The sequence below is a fragment of the Cavia porcellus genome, unplaced genomic scaffold (assembly GCF_034190915.1).
Source record: "Cavia porcellus strain 051 isolate PalLab524CR breed Dunkin Hartley unplaced genomic scaffold, mCavPor4.1 scaffold_35, whole genome shotgun sequence".
NCBI lineage: Eukaryota > Metazoa > Chordata > Mammalia > Rodentia > Caviidae > Cavia > Cavia porcellus.
In genome coordinates this window covers 1,870,483-1,876,598 of record NW_026947518.1, presented here as the reverse complement: position 1 = coordinate 1,876,598, position 6,116 = coordinate 1,870,483, and the positions used below count along the sequence as shown (strand labels likewise).

The window sequence follows — 6,116 nt, the reverse complement described above, 5'->3', positions numbered from 1 at the left end:
ACTGCCACCTGGAGAGGTGGTGCTTGCTTGGCTTCCCAGTGTCCTAAGTTGCAGCATGGCATGGATCCCAGGAGCTGCTGCTGGTTGGCCCCCTGGATCGGGCCACAGTCTGCCACACCGCCACCACTTACCAAGGAAGGGAGGTGCTTGCTTGGCTTCCCAGTCACTTGATGAGATATTTATCTGCCTCTGTGCTTTGTGGATGCTGGTCCTGCAGGCTTCTCACTGTGAGCTCTGCTTTAGAGACAGTACACAGGGACTATTGCAGTGACTCAGCACACGAATCAGTGCTCCTATTTCACTGTTACATTAGCAGTGAGTTGCAATCTAGCATCAAATTTGCTGTCTTCAAAAATGTGTATATACACAAAATTAATGACCAAGACATGGATTTAAATTTGAAGAAATCAGTCTTCATTCAGCTGTTTTGTTTGGTTTTATTTGTTTAGTTTAGTTTTGTTTTATTGAGACAAGCTTTCTGTATGTATATCAGCTGGATTTGAACACCCTATGGAGCCTAGAATTGCCCTGAATTCACCGAAGCCATCCTATCTCAGCCTTTTGAGTGCTGGGATTAAAGATATGCACCACCACACTTTGCTTTTGATTCAGATTTGCAGGAGAGAATGTAAGTTATTCCAAACCTGGGATCTCAACCTTCCTTTGAGAAATATATGTATGATCCTTTAGGAGGCGATGACCTTTGAGGATGTGGTTGTGAACTTCAGTGATAATGAGTGGAGTTTGCTGAGTCCATCCCAAAAGAACCTCTACAGAGATGTGATGGGTGAAACCTTTAGGAACATGACTGTGATAGGTAAGGATGAAATATTTTTGTTACTCATGCTGTCAGAATATTGTTTGTTGCTCATCAGTGTGGTTTCATTAAAAAGAATGTGAAAATATTTTTAAAAATAACTCAGACCGGGTCACATTATATCATAAATCTAAACAAAATCTATTATTAATTTGTATATATTATTCTAATGAGTGCTGGTATTTCTATGTCCACAATTTAGGAGGACTTGGGGATATCCAGGAAGCTGAAAAAGAATGCAAAATTTACTGGAGCTACTTAAGGTAATTCACATTCACAAGGAGAAGGAATGTTCTTGAGTAATTAGTGAGTCAGCAGAAAAATGACCGCCAAAGAAATGAGGCACCATTCAATTTAATGTCAGTAATATTCTCCCAAGATTTATAAGCCAGGGTATGTATAATGAGGGAATTAAACCATGAAAATATATAACATTGCTTATAGATTTTTATGAAAGGCATACACTTTGAGTTATGACATTCTGCCTTCAGTTTTTTACCCATATATACATGTGAATACAACATATTCATGATTTTAAAATTGCTAAGATTACAATAGAATTTAAAATAAAACTGAGTGCTCATGTTTCCAAGCCATGCTCTAGAGAATCAGCCAGTCTGATTAAAATTCTTAGTAGGCTGGTGGAATGTTAAGTGCACTCATTCTAAATATCAGTATGCAGTTGTCTCTAGAAGTTGATCCCCTCATACTTGTCCTGGATATATTTTTAAAAACTCAAAATCCACATAAAATACAGACTTTAAAAAATACACATAAAATACAGACACATAAAATACAGGCTTCCTCATATACAAAGCAGATCAAGTTATAACAGATCAGGCCTTGAAAAAACTTAAACAGCTATCACTGGTTTTGTGGAGAAGAAAAATGTTAATAGACTCTCTGTGATTGTGCATTCTTATAAACCCAGCACACTAGGAATCAGATTTTGCAGAATGGCAAATTCAAGTTCAAACTTCACAGCTTAATGATTAGTGAAACTCTCTAAGATAGATAAAGTAGAGATTTTATGCTAATACCTGTTGTTCATTCCCAGCATGGAAATGGAAAAAAATGTGTTATAAAGTGTAAAAAAATAATGTAATGTCATTTGCCATAAGAAATAGGTGGGTCTTTCTCCCATCAATTCAGAGACATTGCTCAGCTATAAAACCTAAAAGGTCACACGGTTTCTTTTAGATGAGAAACTAAAATATAAATTGTGGAATGCAATGAAAAAGAGTTGATAGAGAAAAGTAAGCCTGACCATTTGGAAAAGGGAACTACAGGTTAAGGACAGAAGGGAGATTGTAATAGAGAAACATATCAGAATGATCTTTATGTACTACACATATGTACCCATGCCCAAAATGAAGCTAAGTATTCTGCATTTCAGAAAATACCAACTTTTAAGATCTCCAGTTGTGTACCAGTCTTTGGGAATGGTTGTTGTCAACATATTTACAAGGCCATTCTGTGGCTTCATGGTAAGAATTTTTTTTTCTTTTTTTAAAATTTTATTTAAAAGGAAAAAGAGAAAAATACAAAACAAAACAAAGCGTTGTAAGGGTACAAGTAATACAGAACTACAAAGAAAATAGTAAGAAATCACCAGTTAATACACTACATATTATCATCTTAGAAATAGTTGCTCAAATCACAGTATCAAAGAATACAAAGTGGACATTCAAACAGTGAGACTGCAAACAGTTGTGTTCAATGATCCAACCAAAAACATTAATATAGTCAGCTATTTAACACCCCTAAACACACTTGCTGTTGTATCCTTTAGAGCTATTTTTCCCTCTCTTTTTTACAACAAAATTTACACATTTTGGATTTTATTACTCCTTAGTTCTTATTACTTTTTTTTGGGCGGGGGAGAATAAAGTCAAATATGGCAAAACCAAGCTGTCAGTCAAAACCAAGGATAGACATAACACATGATGTAAAACAGAGTACAAGGTTATCAACAGTGGTTATCAACAATGTCTCTTTTTTCATTAAAAAGAATTGTCTATCTCATTAGATATTATAAAGTTGAACAAAACAGTAGAGAACAAGACCAATAAAACTTAAGCATTGTAAACATTACAGGACTTCCAAAGGAGACAATAGTCAAACCAGAATGGGCATCTTAGTGAATCTTATTGCCTTCAAAGTAGTTGCCTATACCCTCAAACTTGATACTATCTTACAGAATGGAACAGAGTCTAACCAGTCAAAACAAGATAGTGGGAGTATTACAGGACTTCAAAACAAGTTGATAGGAAATCAAAAAATGTTACTATTATATATCCTGCTAATTTTTTTAAATTTTCCCCTTAATTAAAAAAACATAAGAAATAACTAAATAATTTTTTTAAAGAATAAGGGAGAGATTGAGATAAAACAGGACATAACAGCATAACAATACAGGTCAAAGCATGACTGTTTCAGCAATCTAGTGCTTCACGAACAAATAACCCGACCCAATAGTAGTCACCATAGTGTCTGTCTTTTTCCTTGAAATATTTGAATAAAACTCCATATACAATAGCTTCAAATATCTCCATATCAAGAAGCCCGAATAAAGCCTGTCCAATTAATAAATAAAAACTTTATAAGGCTTCAAGGCCACATAATGGGAAATCATGATTACCACATATTTTTATATATTTGAATCATTACTTACATTAGGGAAACTATTCGGTATTCAAACATGCGAGATTGATTTATTTCACTTATGAGTATGGTCTCAAGCTGGCCCATTTATTGATAAATATCTCAATGTGATCCTTCTTTATAGCTGAATACTACTCCATTGTATAGAAATACAACTTTTTTTATCCATTCCTCAGTTGATGGACACTTAGGTTGTTTCCAAGATCTGGCGATTACAAATTGTGCTGCTATAAACATAGGTGCACATGTATCACTGTGGTATGATGCTTTCAGTTCTTCTGGGAATACGCCTAGAAGTGGAATAGCTGGAATAAATGGGGTTTCCAATCCCAGCTTTTTGAGAAATCTCCAGATTGACCTCCACAAAGGCTGCACCAGTCTACACTCCCACCAACAGTGCAGAAGAGTTCCTTTTTCCCCACAGCCTCTTCAGCATTTGTTGTTGTTGGTTTCCTTGATCCTGGCCATTCTTTCAGTAGTGAGATGGTATCTCAGTGTGGTTTTAATTTGCATTTCTCTAATCATGGTCAGAATTTCTTAGCAGGCATTAAAAACAGAACTTGACATTAATGCAGTCATTAAACTGAGACCCATTTCACTGTGAATTTTTTTTAATTTAAAGTAAGGAAAGACTAAACAAACAAGTAGAAATCATACTACTTTCAAAATGAAAATAAACACTAAGAAACCGCAAAATGATGATTACATAGGGTACTCATAGAAATAGTTAATCAAGATAAAAAAGGGAAATGTATGAAGTGGGGATTCAAACAGCAAGACTGCAAACAGTTTTGTTCAACTCTAAAGCAAAAACTTAGTAATATGGTTATCAATCCTATATGTGATTTTTTTTCTTTACAGAAATGACAACCTAGGGAAATCCTATGGACATACATATTGGAATCAGTGTAGAGAAGTACTCCCTTGTACTGCAGAAGGTAATGTGAATGTGAAAGAAACAGAAACACACCACAATGTTCACATCCATGGAAAATATTGCAGTGGAGGGAAACCCTATGTATGTAAGCAATGCAGGAAAGGTATTACCACACATGGAATTTGTAAGAAACATGGAAGAATTCACAGAGGAGAGAGACCCTACAGATGTAAGGAGTGTGGGAAAGCTTTTACAACAGGTACATATTGTCAAGTACATGAAACTCTTCACTCCAGAGAAAAACGTTATAAATGTAAGCACTGTGAGAAAGCTTTCAGCACACGTACTTATTGTATAATCCATGAAAAAGTTCACACTGGGCAGAAATCCCATATATGTAAGAAATATGGGAGAGCTTTTAGCAGTAACATTCATTGTCAAATACATGAAAATGTTCACACTGGAGAGAAACCTTATGTATGTAAGCAATGTGGAAAAAGTTTCACCCAATCTGGACATTGTAAGAATCATGAAAAAATTCACACTGGAGAGAAACCCTATGTATGTGGGAAAGCTTTTAAAACATGTGCATATTGTAGGCAACATGAAAGGATTCACATTGGAGAGAAACTATATGTGTAAGCAATGTGGAAAAGCTTTTACCACAGATCAAAATTGTAAGGAACATGAAAGCATTCACACTGGAGAGAAACCATATGTATGTAAGCAATGTGGGAAAGCTTTTAACATACGGGGAGTTTGTAAGCAACGTGAAAGAAACCCTATGTAAGAAACGTAAGAAACCCTATGTATGTCAGCAATGTGGAAAAGGTTTCACCAATTCTGGATATTGTAAGAAACATGAAAGAATTCACACTGGAGAGAAACTATATGCATGTAAGCAATGTGGGAAAGATTTTACCCAACATGGCCATTGCAAGCAACATGAAAGTTCACACTCAAGATAAAAACCAGTGTATATAAGCATAATGAGAATGGTTGAACCCATGTACATATTGCATAATGCATGAAAATCTTCACACTGGGCAGAAAACTTATATATGTAAGGAATGTGGGGAAGGTTTCAGCAGAAATGCTCATTGTCCAATACATTATAAAATTTACACTGTTGAGAAATCCTGTGTATGTGAAGAATGTGGGAAAGCTTTCACCACACATGGATATTGTAAAATACATCAATGACTTCACACTGGTGAGAAACCCTGTGTATATAACAATGTGGCAAAGCGTTTATCACATACAGTCATTGCAAAACACATGAAAGAATTCACACTGGGAAGAACCACTGGCTATGTAAGCAAGTGGAGACACTTTCAGCAGCCAGATTGTAAGTGAAATACATGAAGAAACTCACACAACAGATAAATCCTATGTGTTATGGGAATACTCTTAGCGCACATGATCATTGTTATATATGTGAAAAAGTTCACTGGGCTGAGATCCTATGTGGATTAGCAATGTGAGAAATATAGCAATCCATATTTGTTGTTAAATACGTATTTAAAGCATCACTGGTCAGACAGTTTAGATCTAACTTTACTTTAAAAATCCCTAGGAGACCTGAAGAAATAATAATACAGAAGTTTGATGTCAACATTTCTTCACAAATTTTCCAGAAATGACAAATGTGAGGTGGAGCTCTCCTCAAGCGCACATGTTTTATGGTTTTCAGTTAATCACTTGTACATCTCTAGAGTTTTTAAAGTGTCTTGTGCTTCAACATAGCATCTTGTATTT

At 35.4% G+C, this 6,116-nt stretch overlaps 1 long non-coding RNA gene across 1 annotated transcript; it reads left to right on the top strand.

Annotated features, from left to right (window-relative positions):
* The first annotated feature begins 1,016 nt into the window (after nucleotides 1-1,016).
* LOC134474699 (uncharacterized) lies at nucleotides 1,017-4,445 on the top strand. Its single transcript, XR_010045574.1, has 3 exons — nucleotides 1,017-1,080; nucleotides 2,214-2,304; nucleotides 4,343-4,445. It is a non-coding gene; the product is annotated as an uncharacterized LOC134474699 (long non-coding RNA).
* Nucleotides 4,446-6,116: the final 1,671 nt, after the last annotated feature.